This window comes from Mya arenaria, chromosome 11 (assembly GCF_026914265.1).
Source record: "Mya arenaria isolate MELC-2E11 chromosome 11, ASM2691426v1".
NCBI classification, from domain to species: Eukaryota; Metazoa; Mollusca; class Bivalvia; order Myida; family Myidae; genus Mya; species Mya arenaria.
Window position 1 is genome coordinate 44,864,686 of NC_069132.1, and position 13,941 is coordinate 44,878,626.

General features: G+C 39.3%; 1 long non-coding RNA gene across 2 annotated transcripts; it reads right to left on the bottom strand.

Annotated features, from left to right (window-relative positions):
- Positions 1-2,021: 2,021 nt before the first annotated feature.
- Positions 2,022-13,933, bottom strand: LOC128209252 (uncharacterized). Of its 2 annotated transcripts, none has more exons than XR_008256968.1 (9): positions 13,786-13,933; positions 9,038-9,241; positions 8,219-8,475; positions 7,845-7,977; positions 6,408-6,647; positions 4,230-4,309; positions 3,804-3,867; positions 3,186-3,313; positions 2,022-2,439 (listed from the first exon to the last, which is right to left on the bottom strand). It is a non-coding gene; the product is annotated as an uncharacterized LOC128209252 (long non-coding RNA). The 2 variants fall into 2 exon arrangements; XR_008256967.1 differs by having other exon boundaries at positions 4,220-4,309.
- Positions 13,934-13,941: the final 8 nt, after the last annotated feature.

Genomic DNA, 13,941 nt, shown 5'->3' on the forward strand with positions numbered 1-13,941 from the left:
GTGTTCAGCTGAGGTTTCGTATGTCCATATTATGAGCCTATTAGGAAGACAACCAGAAGGCGGAGGTCATTGTTTAGCTGAGGTCTCGTATGTCCATATTATGAGCCTATTAGGAAGACAACCAGAAGGCGGAGGTCAATGTTCAGCTGAGGTCTCGTATGTCCTTATTATGTGCCTATTAGGACGACAACCAGTAGGCGGAGTTCATTGTTCAGCTGAGGTCTCGTATGTCCTTATTATGTGCCTATTAGGACGACAACCAGTAGGCGGAGTTCATTGTTCAGCTGAGGTCTCGTATGTCCTTATTATGTGCCTGTTAGGACGACAACCAGTAGGCGGAGTTCATTGTTCAGCTGAGGTCTCGTATGTCCTTATTATGTGCCTATTAGGACGACAACCAGTAGGCGGAGTTCATTGTTCAGCTGAGGTCTCGTATGTCAATATTATGAGCCTATTTGGATGACAACCAGTAGGCGGACATTGTTCAGCTGAGGTCTCGTATGTCCATATTATGAGCCTATTAGGAAGACAACCAGAAGGCGGAGGTCAATGTTCAGCTGAGGTCTCGTATGTCCTTATTATGTGCCTATTAGGAAGACAACCAGTAGGCGGACATTGTTCAACTGAGGTCTCGTATGTCCATATAATGAGCCTATTGGGGTGACAACCAGTAGGCGGATGACATTGTTCAGCTGAGGTCTCGTATGTCCTTATTATGAGCCTATTAGGAAGACAACCAGAAGGCGGAGTTCATTGTTCAGCTGAGGTCTCGTATGTCCATATTATGTACCTATTAGGACGACAACCAGTAGGCGGTCATTGTTCAGCTGAGGTCTCGTATGTCCATATAATGAGCCTATTTGGATGACAACCAGTAGGCGGAGGTCATTGTTCAGCTGAGGTCTCTAATGTCCATATTATGAGCCTATTAGAAAGACAACCAGTAAGCGGAGGTCATTGTCCAGCTGAGGTCTCGTATGTCCATATTATGAGCCCATTAGGACGACAACCAGTAGGCGGAGGTCAGTGTTCAGCTGAGGTTTCGTATGTCTATATAATGAGCCTATTAGAAAGACAACCAGAAGGCGGAGGTCATTGTTCAGTTGAGGTCTCGTATGCCCATATAATGAGCCTGTTAGGAAGACAACCAGAAGGCGGAGGTCATTGTTTAGCTGAAGTCTCGTATGTCCATATTATGAGCCTGTTAGGAAGACAACCAGAAGGCGGAGGTCATTGTTCAGCTGAAGTCTCGTATGTCCATATTATGAGCCTATTAGGACGAAAACCAGTAAGCGGAGGTCATTGTGAAATTAAAGACTATAGCTTCCGTATTAGAGTCTTCCCATGCGACATTATATTTACAATTTAAGCCTGGAATGTCTCTTTAATGTATTGTGCAAGGCGACAACCAATTGGCGGATGTCACAATATGTTCAGCTGAGGTCTGGTATGTCATTATAAAAGTATGTCTCCTATGGCTTCAACCTGCAGGTGGATGCCACTTGATGATCAGCTCACGTCCAGTATTTCCCTTAAATGTACCTATGTCTATTAGGGGGACACAGTAGACGGATGTTATTATTTGTTCAGTTCGAGACTAGATCGTCCGCATTAATTTCTTCTCAGGAGAGAGCCAGAAGACTGAGGTCATTACATATACAAAGACTAGAATGTCTCTATTATGCTTTCAATAAGGCGACAAGCAGTAGGCAGGTCTGGATAGGCTCATCTTTGACTCGATATTTAAGAGGTTTACCGAGGACATTTGTTCTTACAATGTGGTAATTGAGTGTGGTGTCAATAAATGTATGGCATTATTCTATTAACATTTTGTCCGTCTGTCCATCAGCAACTGTAGTATTACCATCATCATCATCACACACACACAACACACACAACACACGCACGCACGCACGCACGCACACACACACACACACACTGTTATGGTAAACAGTAAAAGTACCTGTTTCCTTGTTTGCCTTCTTGTTTGCCTTTAACTTCAGTTAATTTAATTCATATGGTAAACAATTATGCATGGTGTTTATTGTCATATAAACCATGCAAACATGCAACAACAAATAGACGATTTAAGAAAAAATCAAATTTCATGCCGAAAAATAGGTAATATATGTCAATGAGCAAAGACAAAATAAATACATTTTTGAAATGTAAGAAACTGATTCCCTTAGCATCGATAAATGTAAAATGATTTCACTGCAAATAATGCACAAAAGATCATTCCTTTAATATTTTTGGTGCCCGGCAAGCGTGAGGTTTGACGCTATTAACTGGTTTAAATCCTCCTTGAGTTTCACTCTCCGTTAAAAAGGGAAATTACGACATTAATCATGAAATGGATTCACTTTGGTAGCTCCTTTCGATAGCTCTGAAACTCCTTATGAATGATGACCTCAATCTCCTCCTTAGTGCACCTCACACCTGTTGGACATAAAATATGTAGATTACATAAGGATTTAGACTTTCAGAACATAACAGTTATAATTAATAATATTCAATAACAATCATATCTTTACTTTATAACTTTTGCATTTTCATTTCCTACAAAATCTTATAGAAAAAATTAACCAAATAAAACTTCCTTAGTATCACACTATTTTTAAAGACCAAGGAATACACAGACCAAAACAGTTATTTCCACATACTAATTTCAGTGTATGGATTAAAAAGTTTTGGCGAAACATGCATGGATCACTGTTAGATTAGATTTCAATGCAATACATGATGTGACGAGATATTTACATAAATTGAATTGGAAAATATTTGAGGTGGTACGCAAACTTTAACATAAATTCTAAGTAGAAAAAGGGGCATAATTTTGTCAAAATGCTTGATGGGGTTACCTCCTCATGTGTACAGGTTGGGGGCATGATGGTGAACAAGTGTGCAAAGTTTCAAAGCCATATGTCAATGGACTTTGAAAATATTCGAGGTGGTACGCAAACTTTAACATAAGTGGTTACGCCGACGCTTGGGTGACTAGGATAGCTCTCCTTATTCTTCGAATAGTCGAGAAAGCCTTAAATAGGATACTAATAAGACACATATATTGCCTTAGAAGGATCAGATAGCATTTATCCTAATAATTTTAGAACTAAAAACTCTAACAAAAGCCAAATCTACACATAAATGTTATCAAATTCAGTAAGCCAAGTCAACAAATGTACCTGTTCATCATCATCAATAGGACCAAATCCGCTATGTTGTATGGCTCTCTTGGCTCTCTGTGACAGCCCAGTGAAGATAGTGTAAAGATTGCTTGCCTGTTTGCCTTGCATATAATCAGTAGGTTGGCCTGAAATGAATAATATGAGATTACTCTATTGTAAATATCTCTTTCATTGGATAGTGTAAACTAGACCTATGAATGAATAGAAGTATTATCCCTGCCACACTGAATTAAAAGTCATAAGTGTCATATACTATTTTTGGAAGCATTGTGTGCCCTGCACTGTTGTCTGGCCTTTTTCCTATAAAATAAGTGCAAAGTTTCATTGCTGTTTCTCTAAGGCTTTTATGATATTAAATATTTCGCAACCGGGAAAGACAATGTGATATGTACTTGATTCAAATAATTCACTATGTTAAGCAGGAGTATAATATAGATTCTGTACACATGTATCAGGTGTTACATTGGACTTATTATTATTCAATAAACAGCCAAATGGGCAGAGTGTATAATAAACATGTATGTATAAATATGGTATGTACAGTAAAATCAAACGATCTTGGTTCGACATTCATCTGCTTGAGTTGAAATGTAAAACTATAAAAAATTACATTACCTTGACTTCCTTAGACATCAAGAACTGCACTAGGGTTTCATTCTTTTCTTTCATGTTTTGCAGCCTGCAAGGTAGATATTAAATTGCATTAACCAACCAAAAACAAATACAGTTTGAGGCAAACCATGTTATTCACTGTTTATCATCCAAATATTTTTATCATTTTTTATAAAAAATATTTTTTATTGCCATGGCACCTTATAATAATACACTTGTTTTAGGGTATACAAAACACAAATTGAACATTTTACTTACAATTTGTGTTCACACAGCATCCAAAGAATTGGCCTCATAAAAAAATAATTTCATTATCTCTATAGAGCCATCTTCGTTAACTTCCAGAATATGTTTGGAGTTCTTGCACAATCCGGATTTTTTTATGTGAAACTTAATATAATTTATCAATAAAGGCTTACCTTTTTTTACCTTTCTTTGAAAGCACATCCTTTGGTGTTTTTTGTCTTGAATTCCCTTTCTCTGGTGTTTCTCCATGATGCTCTCTTGATCTTAAAAGGATCAAAGGTCAAAAACATATGGGTCTGAACTCTGACACAAGAAATTGATGGTATATCATGATAAAAGTATTTTTGTACTTGGCACATTTAGATGTATTCTCACCCATAGGATTAATGTACACCAAACAATTTGCATTTGACCATAACTCTTGGGGCCCAAAACATAATCTCTTAAAAGGTCTCTGGAAAAATCTTCATATATATATATATACTAAGTTTGGTCGCAAAATGTCGACCCTTACTTAAGTTATTTAATACTAACCATTTTTCTATAAATAGTAACTTTGACCTTGACCTTGATCCTAGGGGCCTCAAACGCAAACCCATGAAAGGTCTCCATAAACTCTTCCTATATACCAAGTTTGGTGACTAGATGCCAAACCTAGCTAAAATTATTCGATACATAAGGTGACTTTGACGCTGCCCTCCCACTAGCCTGCCCGAACAATGACACAAGTCATTTTAATAAATAGTTTTCCCTTTGTCAAAACCTGGTTAAGAATATGAAAATGTGCAACAGAAAAAAAAAAATCAACCAAGGGCCATAATTTGTAATCAAGGTTAAAATGTAGTTAGGTAACCTTGTTGTAATATGGTCATCAATAATTCTGTGACGTATTTAGTCAAGTGAATGAAGGGTATAGAAGTTTTTTTTATTAAAATCCCAACTTGCCCTACTTGAACCTGCCCTAAAACTTTAACCTAAGTTCCTTAAGGGGCCATAACTTGTATTAAAGATAATATGGAGTTATGTAACCTTATTGTGTAATAGTCCCGAACAACTGTTGAAGTATTAACAAGCATTTTCAGTGAAAAGATATCCCCCGCCAATGATGGCTTGTTTGTGCTTGATGGCTTGTTTGTGCTTGAAGGTTAAAAAAAATCTCAAAAAGAATAAGATAAGCACATTGGTTTAACTGAGAAACGGCTGCAAACAATGATTTTTTAATAAATCAAGGGCAATAACTCTAAGGAAAATTGACCAATCCAAAAGAAAAATAGACAGGCATCATCACAGTATGTTGGTTCTTATTTCTTCCAAGTGTCATGAAATTCTACCAGCTAGTTGCATAGAAAAGGCTGCAAACATGGATCTTTTAATAAATCAAGGGCAAATAACTCATATAGAAATTACACAATCCAAAATATAAATAAACAGGCATCATCGCAGTATGTTGGTTCATATTTATTTCAAGATTCAAGAATTTCTACCAACTAGTTACTGCGAAATGGCTGTAAATGAGTTTTTCAAAAAATCAAGGGCAATAACTCCAAGTACAATTGACCAATCCAAAAAAAAATGATCAGGCATCATCCCAGTATAGTAATTCATATTTATTTTAAGTTTCATGAAATTCTGCCAGCTAGTGACTGAGAAATGGCTGTGAATGTGCATTTTTCAAAAAATCAAGGGCAATAACTCCAAGGACAATTGACCAATCAAATTTTTTTTTGGACAGGCATCATTCCAGTATAGTGGTTCATATTTATTTTAAGTGTCATGAAATTATACCGGCTAGTTACTGAGAAAACGCAGGTGACGGACGGACGGACAGAAGGAAAGACAGACGGACGGAAGGACGGACGGACAACACCATTTCAATATCCCCCTCCCTATTTCATAGGCGGGGGATAATTAAGTCAATTGAATGAAGGATAAAGAAGTTATTAATAAATATCCCAACCTGCCCTAAAACTTTAACCTAAGTTCCATAGTCAATCAGGGGCCATAATATGTATAAATGATAATATGGAGTTATCTAACCTCATTATGTGATGGCCTTGAACAATTTTGTAAAGTATTAAATGAATTGAATGATGGGTATTGAAGTTTTAAGTGAAAATCCCAACTTGCCCTTATACTTTAACCAGACACCGACGTGAGTAGTAAAGTCCTCCTTATTCTTCGAATAGTCGAGCTAAACTTGGACATGATAAACACTTCATGTTTGTCATCTTGAATACTGCTTTAATCTTATCAGACAAACCTAGCTCAAGAAATCCACCAATAAAGTGATGTACATAGCACTTTCTCACATTAATTACTTTATTTTCAAAAAGGAATATTAAACTATACATTTGTAGTTACCTGATCAAGACTGCCGAAGGTCACTTCATTTTCATTTTTTTCCCAACAGAAACGGCTTCAACAATGAATATGTCAGTTTGTCCAGGCTGCCAAGGGAATCAACTTTTAGAAATGGCTCCAGTGAGGTACCCTCCCTCAAGCCAATATCTCCATCTACACCAATCAGATTGAGTATAAAAATTTGCACTGTCCACTCCAGCATCCAACTTCCTGTTGTCACAGCAACCACATAGCGTAACACTGAAAATCATGGTTTAAATTTCAGAATCAAAATTATGATCCCATCACAGGCTGATAACAACTATACGCCAAATGGCGACATGTGAAAGAGACTTTGACACAGATATTTCTCTTCAATGCAATTGCATTACAGAATAACATGGAGTTTAAAAATACATGTGACCTGTGGCACTACGCCTCAGCATGTTTTTTTGAAAATCCAATAATGCATGGTAAAGTTACAGCCCTGATATGGATTAGTCTAAACCAGTCCCATCAACAGTACTCATTTTGACATTAAGTTGTAAGTGTGACTTTAATCTTTAATGAACAGACCTTGGTCTTTTGTGTAACACACCACCTCATCATGGTGTACCTTCATGGCAAGTTGTTTGAAAATCCTATAATGCATGGTCAAGATACAGCCCAGACAAGGATCATTTCAACCTTTGACCTCTAATCATGACCTTGACCTTTGACATACAGACCTGCTTCTTGTGCGCGAAACACACCACCTCACCATGGTGGACCTTCATGGCAAGTTTTTAGAAAATCCTAAAATGCACAGTCAAGAAACAGCTGGGACAAATTCAGTCTGCATTTACCTACGGACACACATGCATGCACGCAAACACACGGAACCCCCATTGTGATAACTATGTCTCACTCACTGCAAGCATGCTTGTCAACAAATGCCTGTTTACTAACACTTAAGATTTGTTTGAGCATTTATACTGTATAAACGCAGTAGAGGACACAAGCTAACTCCAAAAAATCAAATGAATTCTTTCTTGATACAAAGCAATTAACATTAATACCAGTACTTAATACCCAACATTATGTGGGAAGTTTAAAGCTGCACTCTCACAGATTGAACATTTTGACAACTTTTTTATTTTTTGTCTTGGAACGAGCCACTTTTTTGCGAAAATGCATGGAAACCAGTTATACAAGACTCCTGACAAAAAAACAGATCGCAGATTTTCATATTAAGTTCAAAAATTGATGATTTGTGCATTTTTCTTAAACCGTTAGTAACGCTTTAAGCCATGAAACAGAAATATTAAAGTCTGATTTGATCTTCAACATTCTTTTATCATTGGTAGGCAGATATTTATGCAAAGATTTGCTCTTTCCAAGACAATAAAATAAAAAAAGTTGTAAAAACGGTATATCTGTGAGAGTGCAGCTTTAAGTACAAGGAATATTTATATAGACCTGGCAGGCTAGGGGTGCCTTTACGTACTGCTGGTAGTCCTCTACAGATTGAACCATCAACTTTGTCAAGGGCAAGCCAGTGGTCGACGAAGTACATAAGCTTATCACTGCTATCCTCATCATACATTCACACCTAAGTACAAAGAAGTTTTGATATGACACGTTTGCAAGACAGAGAATTAGTAGAGAGGCTAAATAACAATCTAAGATGTCATGTATTATTTACAGAACAGATATAGAACTATGGCCCATTATAGGATTTTAGGGCGATGTATGTTAGTCCAAATCACGATTCTCATAATGATCATTATACTTAGCTTCTAGTGGCTTAAGTTAATCAAAAGGAATGCACAATAAAATCAGCAATATCATACATAATCAAGCCTCCAGTCAGGTTTAGAGCCAGAGTTGTCACATTCTAGTCGGATCTTGGTTACTCGGCAAACCTGCCCGGTGCTGATATGGAACTCAGACTTGGCCCCGAAAGTGAATGCCAGAGTCCCAGGGTCTAAAGATGAGAGGAGGAGGGCTGCAGTGTGGCCACTGGTGCCATACATGGTGATTTAAACCTTCCCTGTGGTGGCCGTCCTTTTACCCTCGCTAGTCTTCACAGTCACCGTACATGAGCAACCTAATTTAGGATTAATAAAACAACTGTTGAATGGCTAGTGAATAAATTCTTCTTTCACAATCATGCTGGGGGTGCCTGATTTACTTTTAATCAAAAGGTGGTGATCTACCTCAAACTTTCAGTTTTGTTTTGTTTTTGGTAACTTTCAGTTGAAATGGTTTTTGAAATAAAAGTTTATAAAGTGTGAACTGGATTTTTTCTTTTCCTTTGTTGATGGTTGTTTTTTGTGTTAATGACATCTGAACGTTATTACTTTTATTCACTAAAACATTATTTTTTAATTCCATCAAAGCATCACAAAATTTTCGAAGAACACTACACAACAAAATTAAACAACGTTTCTTACACAAGAACAGCGCATAATCTTTATAAATAACATTTTGAGTCTAGTAAGTACTGATCATTCTAAACAATGTATGTACCAAATAGTTTAAGCCAAGTACATACCAATGATTCTCAACAAAGTGTGTACCAATCATTCTGAGGAGAGGTCTATAAATAATTCACAGCCAAGTACATTCTGAGCCAAGTATGTACTAATCATTCTCAGCCAAGTACTTACCAATCATTCTCAGCATCGTCTCCATGTGGCAGTTACCGTTGTGCGAGTCCAGCCAGGGGCCGCACTGGAACACGTGCCTTATGTGTGACTTGTCCTCGCTCCTTTCTGTGACAACAACCGTCTCCACAAAGAAGCCAGCCATCATGACACAACGAGAGTTGCTCCAGTGTCTAAAGATCCACAACTTCAAACAAATGTGTCCAACTGCAAAATGAGTAATAGCAAAAGCTTGTTAACATTTAACTTTAACTAGAGTGTGGTCTTGTGTTGTGGAGAAAATCAAAGTACAATGAAACCTACTTGTCCGGATTAGTGAGCACTAACCAAACATAAACTGACCTCAGGATACTGGTTGTCACCCTAATAGACATATTAAAGGGACATACTAGGTAAGGATGAATACATAGTGACCTCCGGATACTGGTTGTCGCCCTAGTAGACACATACTAGGTCAGAGATGAATACATAGTGACCTCTGGTTACTGGTTGTCGCCTTAGTAGACACATTTTAGGGACATACTAGGTCAGAGCTAGATACATAGTGACCTCCGGATACTGGTTGTCGCCCTAGTAGACACATACTAGGTAAGAGATGAATACATAGTGACCTCCGGATACTGGTTGTCGCCCTAGTAGACTCATTATAGGGACATACTAGGTCAGAGCTTGATAAATAGTGACCTCCGGATACTGGTTGTCGCCCTAGTAGACACATACAAGGTAAGAGATGGATACATAGTGACCTCCGGATACTGGTTGTCGCCCTAGTAGACACATTATAGGGACATACTAGGTCAGAGCTGGATAAATAGTGACCTCCGGATACTGGTTGTCGCCCTAGTAGACACATTATAGGGACATACTAGGTAAGAGATGGATATATAGTGACTCCGGATACTGGTTGTCGCCCTAGTAGACACATTATAGGGACATACTAGGACAGGGATGAATACATAGTGACCACCGGATACCGGTTGTCGCCCTAGTAGATACATTATAGGGACATACTAGGTAAGAGATGGATACATAGTGACCTCAGGATACCGGTTGTCACCCTAGTAGATACATTATAGGGACATACTAGGTAAGAGATGGATAGATAGTGACCACCGGATACCGGTTGTCGCCCTAGTAGATACATTATAGGGACATACTAGGTAAGAGATGGATAGATAGTGACCTCAGGATACCGGTTGTCGCCCTAGTAGACACATTATAGGGACATACTAGGTCAGAGCTGGATACATAGTTACCTCCGGTTACTGGTTGCTGCCCTAGTAGACACATTATATGGACATACTAGGTAAGAGATGAATACATAGTGACCTCCAGATACTGGTTGTCGCCCTAGTAGACACATACTAGGTCAGAGATGAATACATAGTGACCTCCGGATACTGGTTGTCACCCTAGTAGACACATTTTAGGGACATACTAGGTCAGAGCTGGATAAATAGTGACCACCGGATACTGGTTGTCGCCCTAGTAGACATTTTATAGGGACATACTAGGTAAGAGATGAATACATAGTGACCTCCGCATACTGGTTGTCGCCCTAGTAGACATATTATAGGGAAATACTAGGACAGAGCCGGATACATAGTGACCTCCGGATACTGGTTGTCGCCCTAGTAGACATATACTAGGTCAGAGCTGAATACTTAGTGACCTCTGGATACCGGTTGTTGCCCTAGTAGACACATTATAGGGACAAACTAGGTTAGAGCCGGATAGATAGTGACCTCCGGATACTGGTTGTTGCCCTAGTAGACTCATTATAGGGACATACTAGGTCAGAGCTGGATATATAGTGACCTCCGGATACTGGTTGTCGCCCAAGTAGACATATGATAGGGACATACTAGGTAAGAGATGAATACATAGTGACCTCCGGATACTGGTTGTCGCCCTAGTAGACACATAGTAGGTCAGAGATGAATACATAGTGACCTCCGGATACTGGTTGTCGCCCTAGTAGACACATACTAGGTCAGAGATGAATACATAGTGACCTCCGGATACTGGTTGTTGCCCTAGTAGACATATTTTAGTGACATACTAGGTCAGAGCTGGATAAATAGTGACCTCCGGATACTGGTTGTCGTCCTAGTAAACACATTATAGGGACATACTAGGTCAGAGACGAATACATAGTGATCTCCCGATACTGGTTGTCGCCCTAGTAGACATATTATAGGGACATACTAGGTAAGAGATGAATACATAGTGACCTCCGGATACTGGTTGTCGCCATAGTAGACATATTATAGGGACATACTAGGTAAGAGATGAATACATAGTGACCTCCGGATACTGGTTGTCGCCCTAATAGACACATTATAGGGACATACTAGGTAAGAGATGAATACATAGTGACCTCCAGATACTGGTTGTCGCCCTGAGAGACATATTATAGGGAAATACTAGGACAGAGCCGGATACATAGTGACCTCCGGATACTGGTTGTCGCTCTAGTAGACATATACTAGGTGAGAGCTGAATACTTAGTGACCTCTGGATACTGGTTGTCGCCCTAGTAGACACATTATAGGGACAAACTAGGTCAGAGCCGGATAGATAGTGACCTCCGGATACTGGTTGTCGCCCTAGTAGACTCATTCTAGGGACATACTAGGTCAGAGCTGGATACATAGTGACCTTCGGATACTGGTTGTCGCCCTAATAGACACATTATAGGGACATACTAGGTAAGAGATGAATACATAGTGACCTCCGGATACTGGTTGTCGCCCTAAGAGACATATTATAGGGAAATACTAGGACAGAGCCGGATACATAGTGACCTCCGGATACTGGTTGTCGCTCTAGTAGACATATACTAGGTGAGAGCTGAATACTTAGTGACCTCTGGATACCGGTTGTCGCCCTAGTAGACACATTATAGGGACAAACTAGGTCAGAGCCGGATAGATAGTGACCTCCGGATACTGGTTGTCGCCCTAGTAGACTCATTCTAGGGACATACTAGGTCAGAGCTGGATACATAGTGACCTCCGGATACTGGTTGTCGCCCTAGTAGACACATTATAGGGACAAACTAGGTCAGAGATGAATATTTAGTGACCTCAGGATACTGGTTGTCACCCTAGCAGACACATAATAGGGACAAACTAGGTCATTTATAGTGATATACTAGGTCAGAGCCGGATAGATAGTGACCTCCGGATACTGGTTGTCGCCCTAGTAGACTCATTATAGGGACATACTAGGTAAGAGATGAATACATGGTGACCTCCGGATACTGGTTGTCGTCCTAGTAGACATATTATAGGGACATACTAGGTAAGAGATGAATACGTAGTGACCTCCAGATACTGGTTGTCGCCCTAGTAGACATATTTTAGGGACATACTAGGTCAGAGCTGGATAAATAGTGACCACCGGATACTAGGATACATATTTTAGGGACATACTAGGTCAGAGCTGGATAAATAGTGACCACCGGAAACTGGTTGTCGCCCTAGTAGACACATTAAAGGGACATACTAGGTAAGAGATGAATATATAGTGACTCCGGATACTGGTTGTCGCCCTAGTAGACACATTATAGGGACATACTAGGACAGGGATGAATACATAGTGACCACCGGATACCAGTTGTCGCCCTAGTAGACACATTATAGGGACATACTAGGTGAAAGCCGGACACATAGTGACTCCGGATACTGGTTGTCGTCCTAGTACACATTATAGGGACATACTAGGACAGGGATGAATACATAGTGACCACCGGATACCGGTTGTCGCCCTAGTAGACACATTATAGGGACATACTAGGTAAGAGATGAATATATAGTGACCTCCGGATACTGGTTGTCGCCCTAGTAGACACATTATAGGGACAAACTAGGACAGAGCTGGATACATAGTGACCTCCGGATACTGATTGTCGCCCTAGTAGACACATTTAAGGGACATACTAGGTCAGAGAGGAATACATTGTGACCTCCGGATACTGGTTGTCGCCCTAGTAGACACATTATAGGGATATACTAGGTCAGAGCTGGATAAATAGTGACCTCCGGATATTGGTTGTCGCCCAAGTAGACACAAAATAGGGACATACTAGCTCAGAGATGAATACATAGTGAACTCCAGATAAAGGTTGTCGCCCCAGTCAACACATTATAGAGACAAACTAGGACAGAGCTGGATACATAGTGACCTCCGGATACTGGTTGTCGCCCAAGGAGACACATAATAGGGAGATACTTTGTCAAAGTTGAATACAAAGTGACTTCTGGATACTGGTTGTCGCCCTAGTTGACACATTATAGGGACATACTAGGTCAGGGTGAATATATAGTGACCTCCGGCTACCAGACACATAATAGGGACATGTATACGAGGCAATATAGAATCAAGAATTTGCGCAAGCCTGGATGACATTTTACAAGTGCAGGGCTTGATGGCTTATGTTAATTAACAACTGCAGGGCTTGCTGGCTTTTGTTTATTTCAACCACTTGTTGTCCTAGCAAACGCATAATAGGAACACACTAGAACTGTGCGATCTAGACCTGAGCTCTACATATAGTGACCTTCTACAATTATTTCTATACACTATTACAGAGATAATAAGTTAATATTAGTTTGCCATGAATTGTCAAAACGATGAATTTAGATGATAATTAATATTAATAATACTAAGTATTAAATAAAGCGCTCGACGACATGCTTTACTGTTTACATAATACCTCGAATTTATATTACAATGTAATTTAATACCTGGTTATTCAAATCTACTATCTTTGGCATTGACAAAGGAAGACGTTTTCGATTATTTCTAATCGAAATTTAGTTCGTTGGCATATTTAATCGGTAGACCATAGTCTATACGCCATAAAACATTATTCTCATTAGTCTCATCAGTCGATTTGGTAG